The sequence below is a fragment of the Myxocyprinus asiaticus genome, chromosome 21 (genome assembly GCF_019703515.2).
Source record: "Myxocyprinus asiaticus isolate MX2 ecotype Aquarium Trade chromosome 21, UBuf_Myxa_2, whole genome shotgun sequence".
Taxonomy (NCBI): domain Eukaryota; kingdom Metazoa; phylum Chordata; class Actinopteri; order Cypriniformes; family Catostomidae; genus Myxocyprinus; species Myxocyprinus asiaticus.
The window spans coordinates 40,939,629-40,953,543 of NC_059364.1; the positions used below are offsets into that span (position 1 = coordinate 40,939,629).

Consider the following 13,915-nt stretch of genomic DNA (forward strand, 5'->3'; position numbering starts at 1 on the left):
GACTACCTATTTCTCTGAACATTGGCACAAGGTGGAAGTGTTTGGGGAACCTGTTTAAAACAGTCATTAGTGGGGCTTTCTTTAGAAAGGCACCCTCTATTACTATTGCTCTGACCTTCGTTTAGGGATTTTCCAAAATCCCTAACCCTACTCTTTTTCTTCTGCCAAAACTTTGGTGCGTAACTCGTCCCACATGTTTGTTGTACACCCATGAATATAGGTGTCAACTCAACTGGCTTAATTAGGAGATGTGTGCTATAACTTTTATTAGTAATCTGGTGTACGATTTTCACCTGGTGGGCAAAAAAACTGGCGAAAAAGCCCAAAGACTTAACATGGAAAAAGGAGCAGAGGGCTCATATTTCCAGAATAGAAACTGTTGAGACATGAAGGTGGCTTCTTTTCACTTGGGGCAGTAAGGAACATTTTGTTGACGCCCTAGCAACCACCCACAACACCATAGCAACCCCCCAGAACAACATATCTTGTGACCAGAACATTGTAGAGACATGGGAGTGGGCTTGTTTGACTTTGTGAAGTCTACTGAGACCCTTGGGTGCCCCTAGGTGCCCCTGACATATCTCGGCATCAGAACACTGTAGAGATGTGGGTGTGAACTTGTTTAACTTGGGCCAGTGTACTGGGATCCCTGGTAGACCCTGTGAGGCCCAGCCATATCTCACCACCATAACATCAAAGAGACAATGGGGCGGGCTTACTTGACTTTGGGCAGCATATTGAGGACCTTTCTGGGCCCCATGAGGCCCTTGAGCCATATCTCTGCACCAGAACATCGTAGAGACATGGGGATGTTGGGGCTTTTGACTGAAAGAAGTTTACTGAGGCCCTCGGTAGGTCATTGTGGCAGCGAGTTTTGCCACAGCAAGCAACACTCACATTTTCTTCAGAAAATGGACATATCTATTTTTTTTAATGATTTCTTTTGGTGCCACAAGTGGGGGATAAAATTACACATTGCAGATTTACATAATGAAATGACTGATCCAAGTTTTAACAGTGAATTCTTCCACTGCCCGATGTTTTCATGGGAAAAATTTGCCACTAGTCCTTTAAAAACATATGGAAAAGCTGTACTGTAGTCCATAAGAGTTGCATCTCAGAATAGACCAGGACTGCAAGTTCTGCACCGAGAAATGGATCATTCTTTTGATAGCTCTGCAGTCTTGATTGGTCATTTTCTTCCTTCTAGAAGATAAAAGGAGGTAGGAGTAGAAAGAGAAGTTAATCTATACCCAGGATCAGTGATGATGACAGGACTCCCTCTGTGCCTAAAGCTCCATTTTACCAGGGTATCCTCGAGGATTCCCCCACACTACACAGAAAGAAAAGGAGAAAGACTTTAAAAGACAGTAAGAAAAGGTAAGCGTATGGAGGAAGCAAAGTGTGGGATTGTGGGGTTTTTTGGGTACAAAGGATTCCTGTTTGTCTTGCACAGTAAGCAGACAAACGTGCAAAAAAGCTTCATTTCACAGGCAATTTGCATTGCCGTGTGAGCCTGCGGCAACTACTCAAAGGCATGTAAATCTAGACTGAAGGCTTCCACGCGCAGCTCGAGAGGCGTGAGTGTTTAGGTCAAGCTGCTTTCAGATGAACAAGGAGTGAAGAGATGGCATTCACAGCACATTTGAACTCACACTTTTCTCTGTCGTCATGGAGGTGCTGTGGAATTCAGCCTGCTGAATGCGCCCACTCCAACACACTCCCATTGTGTTATCCATGAAATGTTACAGAAATGCCAGCTGGCCAATACTTACACCTACTGTTAAAGATGAAATCAATTTTTTTTTGTCTATATCTGTTAGCCTTGAAGGCATCTGTATGTTTGTATACTCTAAAAGTTTATGAAAATATTGATGACTCATCTAGCACTCCACATATTTTTGTCCAATCAAATGCTCTCTAGAATGGAATTGTCTCTTCCTTCTAGTAGAGCGCAGCAGTGCCCACCCACATTTTCAGCAGTCTTTGTTCCGTAAGTATTTTTTCCAGATGGTTTTCATAAAGTACTTCATAAAAGAGTTCTAAGCCATGAACCAGACCAACCATTTCGGAGGTGAATCAAAACATTACAAACTTAATTTGAAGCAAAAAATATTCATTAATCAGACAAAAGGACAAAGGTTCAAGACTGTGTACTTAACGTCTTTTAAGGAATGAATTACAGTCCCATGAAGCATCGTGAATTTAATAATCAAATAATTAGAATAATTAGAATAATAAAAATAGAGAATCTTTCAATATTGATTTAAAGTTGTTGATTATAAGTATAGAAACAATATATTTCACGTTTATTGTGAAATATTCATATAAGTACAAATATACAAGTAGTTTAAGAGTATATAAAGACTGACTCGACTGTCAGCTGTTGGCACGATTCTCTTAATGGTGGTTTTTCCCTCTCAGGATCTTGAATAGTGTAGTTCTTCACTGGAATTCCGCTATTATTAAATTTTTTTTTATATAGTATACATCAGCTTCGGAGCTCACTGTAGGTCTGTCTTGAAACGTTTATAAGTATTAATGCCCAATTCCCAGTGCGCTTTTAAATCCTCGTGGTCGCGTAGTGATCCGCCTCAATCCGGGTGGCGGAGGATGAATCCCAGTTGCCTCCGCCTCTGAGAACATCAACCCGTGCATCTTATCACGTGGCTTGTTGAGCGCGTTGCCACGGAGACATAGCGCGTGTGGAGGCTTCATGCCATCCACCGCGGCATCCGCGCTCAACTCACCACGTGCCCCACTGAGAACGAACCACATTATAGCTACCATGATGAGGTTACCCCATGTGACTCTACCCTCCCTAGCAACCGGGCCAATTTTGTTGTCGCTTAGGAGACCTGGCTGGAGTCACTCAGCACGCCCTGGGATTCGAACTAGCGAACTCCAGGGGTGGTAGCCAGCGTCTTTTAGCACTGAGCTACCCAGGCCCCCAATGACTTAAGGAAAAGTCATGGTCAAATTATAACTGCATTGAAATCATCACGGTAGTTACGAAGTTGCCAGCAGAATCACCGCCCACATTCCCTTGCTGAATAAAAAAACATACAAAACAACGTTGGTCACCAGGATATTTGTTTTGAATGCTGGTGTTCAAACAAGTCTTTTTGACCAACTTAAACAGCAACACTTCTATGGTTAACCAGCATTACCAACAAACCATGCTGATCGACTGTCTTCACCGGCTAAATTTAGCTGGTGAACAACATGACTATGCTGGTTCACTATAGCTAGACCAGCACCAAACTACCACAAATTTGCCTAGACCAATATGGTAATTGAATGGTTAATCTGGTCTTTTCAGCGAGGATTTGATTGGATAGAAACAGCTTACAGCAGGAGATGTTCTGCTGGAACAACTTGAGCCTTAGGAAAGTGAGATTTGCTAATAGATGTGAGTGAGAGAGAGTGAATGAAAATGAGATGGAAAAGAAACTCTCGGGGGGAACCGTGTAATTCCTCGTTTAGCATACAGCAGAGCCACTCTTTTGCTGTCAGTCAGTTTACCAACACATTTTTTTTTACTCTCTCCACCATCTGCTTTCACACGCAGATTCTCTAATATGTCTGTGTGCATGTCTGTTTTCCACAGACCTACACCTCCAGCACCTCCCGATGATCACTGCCATTCTCCTTCTGGCTGACCTGCTTTGTGAAGGTGCGAAGGTTGAGTAGGAAGCAAGACTTCCTGGCAACTGCGCCATCTCTCCATTTTTCTCAACTTTTTTTGCCTTATTAAAGGGCATTCTCTGAAAATGTCAGGAAAACACAGTCAGGAAATCGTAGACCAAGAGAAAGGCCAGGGGAGAAAGAATAAAATTGAGTAAGAGGTAATTTGCTACACTGAGCATAGGCGTAGTTTCATGCGCTATAAACTCCTTCATAATCCCTTGACGTTGTAAGGAACTCTTAGGTTTAAGGGACTCTTGCTGGCTTTGTTTATGGTAGCTGCAAAATGTGTGCCCATTTTCCCCCTCCGAGATAATTTTAGTGCTAACAACAGCTGTAAATATGAATAATAATCTGGTTTTGATAACATTTCACTACATTTCTGTGAGTGTGTAGATGGAATAGGATTGCTTTCTCTGTGCCTTGTTTTGTTGGGCTGCCATGTTGCAGATCTATCATTATGAATGAAGAGTTAAATCCATTCATCTTTGCTTCTTCAGAGGCAGCCAGTTTAAGACTTCCATTGAGCCTGCCAGCCTACAACACACTACTGTGTGTGTCAGTGGGTATCTGTTGGGTATCCCTGCTATTATCTGGAAGTTTTGGATTCTTGATATCTATATTATTCTTTCAGAGTATGTATGTCTTGGCTGGCTTCTACTCTATTTTTGGTAGTCCACCAGAAAATGGGGTTGTTACCTTGTTGGTACAATGAGTGCTTTTGAGGAAGAACAAATCAGTGGATTTGCCATAGTTTACCAGGCTAGTGGCTTCTTTGAAAGATAGTAGATTTGTCAGAAGCACTAAGTAGCAAGTATAGTAGATATTCACTAGCATAAATGTAAATGTGTGTGTGTGTGTGTGTGTGTGTGTGTGTGTGTGTGTGTGTATATGTATGTATATATATATATATATATATATATATATATATATATATAAAATTATTTTAATTTTTTTTTCTCCCAATTTGGAATGCCCAATTCCCTCTGCTTAGTAGGTCCTCGTGGTGGCGTGGTTACTCACTTCAATCCGGGTGGCGGAGGACAAGTCTCAGTTGCCTCCGCTTCTAAGACAGTCAATCAGGGACGACGTGAGCCTACAGGGCTTGGACGGGAGCTTAGGGCGTCTGCGCCAGGTGGTGGCGCTCTGCGGGCATAGGTGCCCCGCCATCGAGGGTAGTGAATGCGGAGGAACTGCGGAATCGGGGCCGGGCAGTAAAAGGTGCCTCCCATGACTTCGTCAGCTCCTCGTGCACTTCCGGGAGGAATGGCACTGGAGCGGGGCGTGGCTGCTTTGAGCGGCGCCGCGAGCCCAGAAACCAATCATCAAGCCGCGAGGGTTCAGGGGAGAGCGGAGGGTTCCACTCTAACCCGACGCTCGTGGCCGCCCGGGAAAGCATGTCCATCATTTCGGCATCGGCCTGTGACTAGGCAATCGTCCCCGAAGGGGGAAGCCCAGCTGAGGCTTCTGCGTCCGACTGGACAAGCCCGCTCTCCGATGCTGCGCTTGAGAGCTCATCATCTTCGCGGGCTCCGAACAAGAAGCCAGACTCGCTGTGAGACTCGCCGGCGAGCTCATCCGGAAGCCCGATTGGGGCAGACGAGCATGCTGGGGAATGGGAGATCCGCACGGGGATACCCGGCGGAGACGATCCCATTGGGTTCCCAAATCGCCCCCAGTGCTAGCCGCGCTGGCCTCATACCCGTAGGTAGAAGGACCGAGGCGGTTTTACGAAAGCAAGCTGCGACTGTAATGTTGCCATGGTCATGTTCTCGCAGTGAGAACATGAACCATCCACAAACGCTGCCTCCGTGTGGGTTGCGCCCAGACACGAAAGACAGCGATCATGACCATCCGAAGTTGAGAGATAATGACTGCAACCAGGAATAACACACAATCGGAAAGGCATCTTTAAAAAGACACGTCTTTAAAAAGACGTTCCGTGTGTGCCACTCTTTTAGAGAAATATATACTCTTTTAGAGGGGAAAAGCTCTTTCAGAAAATATACTCTCGAGTTTTTCTGCCGAAGCGCCCAGGGGCGTCCTCTGCAGTACACCAGTGCAGAGGAGGGAGAAGCCGCTGAAATGCGCCGTCAGATCCAGCAGAGGTGAATGAACAGTTGTATTCAGCTCAATGAGCATGACCGTTCGGCTCCGAAGAGAAAATCTGAATGAGTGGTTGCATACCAGCTCCTTTTATACCCGTGTGTCTGGGGGAGTGGCATGCAAATACCACTCGCCAATTTTCGTTGGCCTTTTATAAAAGACCAGAGGTGTCTCGGGCTCCCAAGAGTGACCCCTAGTGTCACTACATTGACACAACATCGATGGAGTGACAGATAGGGAACTGGTATTGTTACATCTTTTTTATTTTAGTATCGACTTGGTACCAAAGTACCTTCACTTTTGACATCCCTAATAGAGGTACAGTCTGCCCATAAAAAAATAGTTCATGACAAATTTGCCACTGATTATTTTTACATGCAAATGAGCTTCATGGCAACCTTGTGGCAAATTGTCCATTGTTGCCAAAGTTTTGCTGCAGGTTCACCACTATCTGTAAAGAGCTGCAAACTTCTGACAAATATTTATGGTGAGTCACAAGCTCATTTGCATTGGAAAATAACGAGTGACAAATTTGCAGCAAGTATGTGTTTCAGTTTTTGTAAGGGTGTTCAATAAGTCATAGAGTCTTGAGGTCCTAGGATTACATTTTGGTTTCACAATCAATGCTTTTCAAAGTTATTTGTCCACTGGATGTTTTGTTGTCTAATCAATTGACTCTCTGGTCCTCAACAGTATGACATATTGAACAGAATATACTTCCGTCCCTCACAGCCTTGTTTTCATTTGCATCAAATTAAATCTACTCTTAACTAAGGTCTGCTGGCTGCCTGAAGCTACCCTATTTTGTTCTTGACAGAGGTTACCAATAGTGGTGTGGAGTAAAAGGAAAGTGGAGTAAAGAAAATTAGGACAGGTTTGTGTCTGAGTTTGTCCGCTGCAGCACGTTCACACACAGCTGGCGGCTTCCATGCTTCATGCCTCCACTCACAGGTGTTGCTGCATGCACACCAAAACCAGCTCATTAGGAGGGATTCCCTTCATTTCCAATTCAGCAGAAGACCTCATGGCTTCCCCTTACGACTCCTGTCATGGAATCTTTCTGCACAGAAACATGTGCAAACACCTCTGCTGAACATATTAGCTCTGTTCCAAAAACCTAGTGAGGTGCCTCACTGCCAACATGGGCAGTATCTTAACCATCATGAAACCTTAAAAGTGACTGATTTTGGATGCTCTACACAGGCAACAACTCCATGAACCACATAAAGTTAAAAGTTTATTTTTTCACTGAGCTGGTCGAACTGCATTCTAGGATTGCCTTCTTCACGGGTAAATGCAATGCTGCCTTTAAATTTGGCTAAAACAAGTTATCTTCGAAGGATCATAATTAAGTTGCCTGCCTTATGGAACATGATGCCTTTAAATGCTGCCTTTGTAGGCAGTGAACTTGGTTTAGAAGCAGAATAATTGTATAAGAGCTTGCATCATGACACCTCATCTCTGGTCCTTTTGTTGCACTCAGTCTAGCCTGTTCTCCATGCATCCCTTGACCTCCTTCACCTCTCCTTTCATGTCCCTTTGGGTCACTCTGATGTAGTAAGTGCACACCTTGAGTGCGCATACGCACGTGTTTGTGCTTGTGCTTCAAGAAGAGGGTGTTTTATGTGTCTCAAGCCAAATTACTTGTGTCTGGGTTAAAAAACCGTAAGAAGTATAACTATATTTTTACATTTCTGAAGAAAATGGGAGTGGTGCCCCTGTTGAAAAGACCAGCACTGCAGGTCACCAGCATATGGTGTGTATTGGATGCTGGTGTCCTCAACAATCTTCTTAACTAGCTTAACCAGCAAGACTTTCTTAGTTAGTCAGTTTCACAAGAAAGACCATACCGGTTGACCAGCATTTTTGCTTGTGAACAGTATAGCAATGCTAGTTCACCAAGTAGACTAGCAAACCAACACTTAACCAGTATGAAATATATTCTGGTGGTATTCTCCTTTAATGTAAGTCTATGGGATTTTGTCATCTGTTTTATTGTCTGCTAGGTGAAAATTGTAAGTCTGATTGCTTAGTAAATAATTGTACACCTCTCTTCAACAAGCCACTTAACCAAAGTGTAATGCTTTGGTTTAAGGTTTTGTTCAAATCCCTAACCCAAAGTACTAGCAATAGAAATAGTGATGCATGTCTTTGGACAGGGACAGAAAAAAGCTTAATGGCTTAGAGTGGGCTCCTTGTCTTTCAAACAAAGCGTCCCTGTCCACTGACCCCATGTCTCTCATTAGTACATTTGCATTAAATCGGTAAATGCCACCTTTATCTCTCATTCACACCGATGCAGAAGGCAGCCAGATTCACATCGATTTTTGGACCCTTTGTTCCAGCAGCTGTCTACAGTGAAATTGCTTCGGATGTGAGAGAAGTGTTTCCTTCCTCTCTATACACACCAATACCCACAGTTTTAAACCATATGGAGAATTGTTTTTTTTTTTTTTTTTTTTTTTTTTTAGAAACAAGATTTTGAGCTGCAATACAGAGAAGGTCTCTCAGATTTCTTCTAGATAAAGACCAGCTTAGACCAGCATGAATTTACATGCTTGTTCAGGTTGGTTTCTGCTGGTACCACTAGTTTGGTCTAATTTTTGGTCTAAATTGTGTTCACCAGCAAAAAAGCTGAAGTATACTTCGGTACCTCACGTGCACAGTGCATATGACGCAAATTTTTATCATCAGCACAGTACTTGCGGTCAAATGGGCTCACGGTCAAAAGAGTATATTTTGAAAAGGCAGAGTGCTTGACTGTGTGTGAGATGGAACGACTCTTGAAAAAACTATACCCTTGCCTTAATGGAATAGTTCACCCAAAAATTTAAATTCTCATCATTTACTCACCCTCAAGCCAACCCAGATGTGTAGACTTTCTTTCTTCTGAACACAAATGATTTTTAGAAGAATATCTCAGCTCTATACAATGCAAGTGAATGGTGACCAAAAGTTTTAAGCTCCAAAAAGCACATAAAGGCAGCATAAAAGTAATCCATATGACTCCAGTGGTTTAATTCATGTATTCTGAAGTGATCCAACTGGCTTTGGATGAGAACATACCAAAATACAGTGCCGTGAAAAAGTATGAAAAAGTCTTCTGTTTTTGTGTGTATCTCAATCTGAGGCAATCTGAGTAAAAACAAAATACAGTTTTTAAATGAAAATGTTATTTATTGAAGCAAAAACATTATCCAATACCAACTGGGCCTGTGTGGGAAAAAGTGTTTGCCTCCTTAGTTACTAAATCCCCAAAACTATGAAGCGACATTCATAATGGGGTTCAGCTGGACTAGACACACCCAGTCCTGATTACTGCCAGCACTGTTCAATCAAATCAACACCTAAATAGAACTTTTTCAGCAGCATGAATTTGGCTAAAAGGTCTCACCCAGTAGCACACTATGCCAAGGTCGAAAGAAATTCCAGAAATGATGAGAAAAAAGGTGATTGAAATACATCAGTATGGGAAGTTACAAAGGGTTTTGTAAGGGTTACAAAGCTATTTAAAAGGCTCTGGGACTACAAAGAACTACAGTGAGAGCCATTATCTCCAAATGGAAAAAACTTGGCACAGTAGTGAACCTTCCCAGAAGTGGCTGACCTTCCAAAATTCATCCAAGAGCACAATGACGACTCATCCAGGAAGTCACAATAAAGCCAAGGACAACATCCAAGGAACTGCAGGCCTCTCTCGCATCAATAAAGGTCACTGTTCATGACTCCACTATCAGAAAGACACTGGCCAAAAATGCCATCCATGGAAGAGTGGCGAGGCCACTACTAACCCAGAAGAACATTAAGGCTCGTCTGAATTTTGCCAAAACACACCTTGATGATCCTCAAACCTTTTGGGACAATGTTCCGTGGACTGATAAGTCAAAAGTGGAACTGTTTGGAAGACAGGGGTCCCGTTACATCTGGCGTAAATCAAACACAGAATTCCACAGAAAGAACATCATAACTATGGTCAAGCATGGTGGTGGTAGTGTGATGGTGTGGGAAGCGTTGCTGCTTCAGGGCCAGGGTGACTTGCAATAATTGAGGGAAACATGAATTCTGCTCTCTACCTGAAAATCCTAAAGGAGAATGTCCGGTCATCTGTTTGTGAGTTGAAGCTCAAGCGCAACTGAATTATGCAGCAAGACATTGATCCAAAGCATAGGAGTAAGTCCACCACTGAATGGCTCAACAGAAGAAAGATTTAAGTTTTGGAGTGGCCTAGTAAAAGTCCTGATTGAGATGCTGTGGCAGGACTTTAAAGGGGCAGTTCATGCTCAAAAACCTTCCAATGTGGCTGAACTAAAGCAGTTCTGCAAAGAAGAGTGGGCCAAAATTCCACCACAGCGTTGTGAAAGACTGATTACCAGTTATCGGAAGTGTTTGGTTGCAGTTGTTGCTGCTAAAGGTGGCACAACCAGCCATTGAGTTTAAGGGGGTAGTTATTTTTCACATGGGTGATATAGGTGTTGGATAACTTTAGTGCTTCAATAAAAAATATATATTTGAAAATTGTGTTTTGTGTTTACTCAGGTTGCCTTTTTTTTTTTTTTTACATCTCGTTTGAAGATCTAAAACAATTTAGAATGAAAAATACAGAAAAATAGAAGACTGCACTGTACTCCTTTTTCACTGTACATCTTGCCATTGCAGTCTTCAGGCATGATCATGACTTCAAGCTCGATTACACTTCTTAGCTTTTGACGCATGCGCAGAGCATTTGATGGCGGTAGGAAGTGTAATCAAGCTTTAAAAAAATGATTGCGAAAGAGCAGGATAGTGAAAAAGGAAATATTTTTTTTTGGTCTGTTCTTATCCAAAAACAATTGGATTGCTTCAGACAACATGGATTAGACCACTGGAGTATTATGGATTACTTTTATGCTGCTCTTATTAGCTTTTTTGAGCTTCAAATTTTTGGTCACCATTCACTTGCATTGTATGGACCTATAGAGCTGAGATATTCTTCAAAAAATCGTTGTGTTCTGCAGAAGATAAAAAGTCATACACATCTGGGATGGCATGAGGTTGAGTAAATAATGAGAGAATTTTCATTTTTGGGTGAACTATTCCTTCTAGATGTTAAGTTTTTGTGCATTACTTTATGTACCTCCTACTGCAGTTTCTCTTAGATGTGTGTCTGTATTTAGAACTGCTGCGCTTTGGATCTTGTTTACCACGGGGGCCTCATTGTCACTGGTTTAGTGCCAAAGTGTTCATGTCAGGTAATATATTAACTCAAAGTCTGTTACTCATCTCTGAAAGAAAACAGGCCCCTGACCTCATAGGGAATCTCATTACAAGTTGCGTTCACTCTTAAACTATGAGGAAAGGGTTTGTGACTGTTTTAGAATGAGGCAGAAGGGATTGAATTAAAGGGGGGCCTGGGGAGGGCACTTAAAAGTGATGTGTGATTTTCTGAGTTACTAGCTTGACCAAATGCAATTGCAAAAGTAACCATTTTCAATCACGTTTCTTGAAACACTCCCTCCGTCTGCTATTGGTTCCATGATTCATAACGAAAGCCTGTTTTCTTTTTCCAGTCTCCAGTGTTTTCACTCACATGTTTTTAGAAGATGATGTGATGTTAAGCGTATTAATCATTGATATTACATTGGTATCATTAACTACTTTGAGTTATTATGAAGGCCAACAACTGCAAAAGTTGAGTCTGAACTCATTTTTACTCCAACTAACACTTACAATGGTTATTGTTCTCCGTCAGGATCGCTTGTTTCTGTAGTTTTTACATTGCTTTTTATGGAGACCGGAACCAGAAAACAGTCCAGCGGCAATCAGATTCATCATGGCTCCATACAGTGGTTGGTCAGGAAAACTCTGAACTGGGGTAGAAAGTATTGTAATATCTAAAAAAAAAATTGCAATGGATGAACAGGTTTTAAGAAGTGGTATATTGACAACCAGTGGTTTGTAGGAATTGTATAATAGAACGCTAAATGTAATGGGCAGATTTAAATATACCACCATTAATATGTAGGATAAATGACAAATGATCAGATTAGAAATGTAAATAAAATTCTCCATCATTAAAAATGTAATACAACAGGCTCATTGTATCCGCTCACAATTTATATGTAAGAAATTAGCTTAATTATGATTAATTCACTTATTGAAAGAATTAAGGTGTACGTCTGATCACTCAGCCACGCTGAGTTGAAATGATGCATCTGTAATTCTTTAGAGTAATACTATTCTCATGGCTTATTGAAAATATCACAAATATGTTTAGATATGGTTTGAGCTTCGGAGCGCAGATCTTTTAAAAATCAAGTGATGAGATTATTTATGAAAATATACCACACTCAAATGATCTTTGAATACAAACAAGACTTTATTGCTAATCTAAACACACAGACAAACATGACAAACAGGTTGGTGAGTAAATTGTAACAGAAGGTTAATGAAATGATCTGTACAGAGAAACTGAACTTCATGGAGTCTATAGACAATACCTTGAGAACTTCATTTAGAATAAATACCTCAATTTACAATCAGGTTACTCAAATTTTATTAAAGAGACACCAGCACTTTCAGCAAAATTTGGAGATGTACTTGCATTTCCTTGTGTTGCTTTGGTTCTTTGGCTCTTTGTAGAAAGTTCTGGTTGTTCCATCGATGTTTTGGACTTCTGTTAAGATCGTGGATAGTTCGTTGCTGGAATGATGAGTCGGGGCTTTGAAGCGAGGCCTTCCGCAATGAAGATTTGCGACTCCCGTCACGTGTGTGAGTCAAAGAGCAGAGACGTAGAAGAGCTTCCTCAGAAATTTGCGTTCCGAGCTTTCCTGGACTCTACATTGTGCAAACCTGGGCAGAGGGGCACTGAAGAAGGCTAAGAGCCACAAAGGCAAGAGAGGAAGAAGAGGCACAAAGAAGAGAAAAAAGAAGAGGAGGAGCAGAAGAAGAGGGCGTTTGTCCTAAGCGGGGAGGCTTTGTACTGTTGAGGTTGGCCGCACCCCAAAGGTGTCTTGAGCCAGTCAGAAGTGTCTTTTCAGATTCCATGTGATCATATCTCTGTCCCTCCTTCTGAAGGTGATTGATGAGTCTTTGTTTGAAAGGTTTCTGTTTCCCTCTCAAAATAGGGCAATGTTTGATCATGACCTTTCATATCTCGGATACAACTGAATATATAAAAAAATTAATTAACGTAGGCATTCCTGAAATGCAGAAAGAATCTCAACGATAGTAAACATGATGTGCTTTATCATGAATGGTTGCCATTCTTGTAAAATGACATGAATACGATAAGATTAAAGATTATAATCATCAATTTGTCAGTAATAAGTGATTACAAATCAATACACGTTTTAAAGGTTACATTAGGCTACAGTCATTTGTGTAAGGAATTTACTATCAAAATACACTGTGCATTGAGCAGTGTAGAACAATACAATGAAGTCTTCTGATAGCGTTATAGCTCATAATACATGTATATGCATTGTTAAAACACAAGAAAAGTTAGTTTTGCGATTGTGTCAAAGTTCCTGGATTAAGATGAGATTTCCTGCTAAAAAGAGTTCAAAGGAATCCTTCCAAAGACAGTAAGACACTTTTCAAGCTCTTTCATCTCATACAGAGTTTTAGCATATGATACAGGATATGTCTCATTTTTAAGTGTGTCAAATTGGTTAAATCAGAGGACAAAGGAGTGTCATAGATTTCCATGGCAACCATGGGGTTTCTTCAGAAGATGGCCTTTAAGTCATGTGATGATCATTAACGTTCAGGGCATTCCTGATTTACAACATGGAGAGGAGGATTCTTGGTGCGTCCATGGAACTTTCTTTGTTTTCAAGGCAGTTAACATTAGACAGATGCGGGTTTTAGCTCAGTTTCCTTGGTGCCAGCAGAGCAGAGTTTTTAATTTATGACTTTGAGGAATTTCCGGTGTGACTGCTGGCCTCTGTGTCTTAGTTTTAATAACTTAGAAGTAAATATCAATGTAAATCCTGGATTTAAGTCGTTCAGTTTGGCATCTGATAATTCTTCTGCCCATAAGATCCTACAGGTTTGTGCAATAAAAGTACCATTTAAAAATGCTATTATTATTACTTAGAATCGGCTCTCAAAATCTACTATCATGCAAACCTCTGAAACTCTG

General features: G+C 41.4%; 1 protein-coding gene across 1 annotated transcript in view; it reads left to right on the forward strand.

The window, feature by feature from the left end:
• Positions 1-13,915, forward strand: part of LOC127412509 (calcium uniporter protein, mitochondrial-like) — a 138,574-nt gene that overhangs the window by 38,297 nt on the left and 86,362 nt on the right. The window lies entirely within an intron of this gene.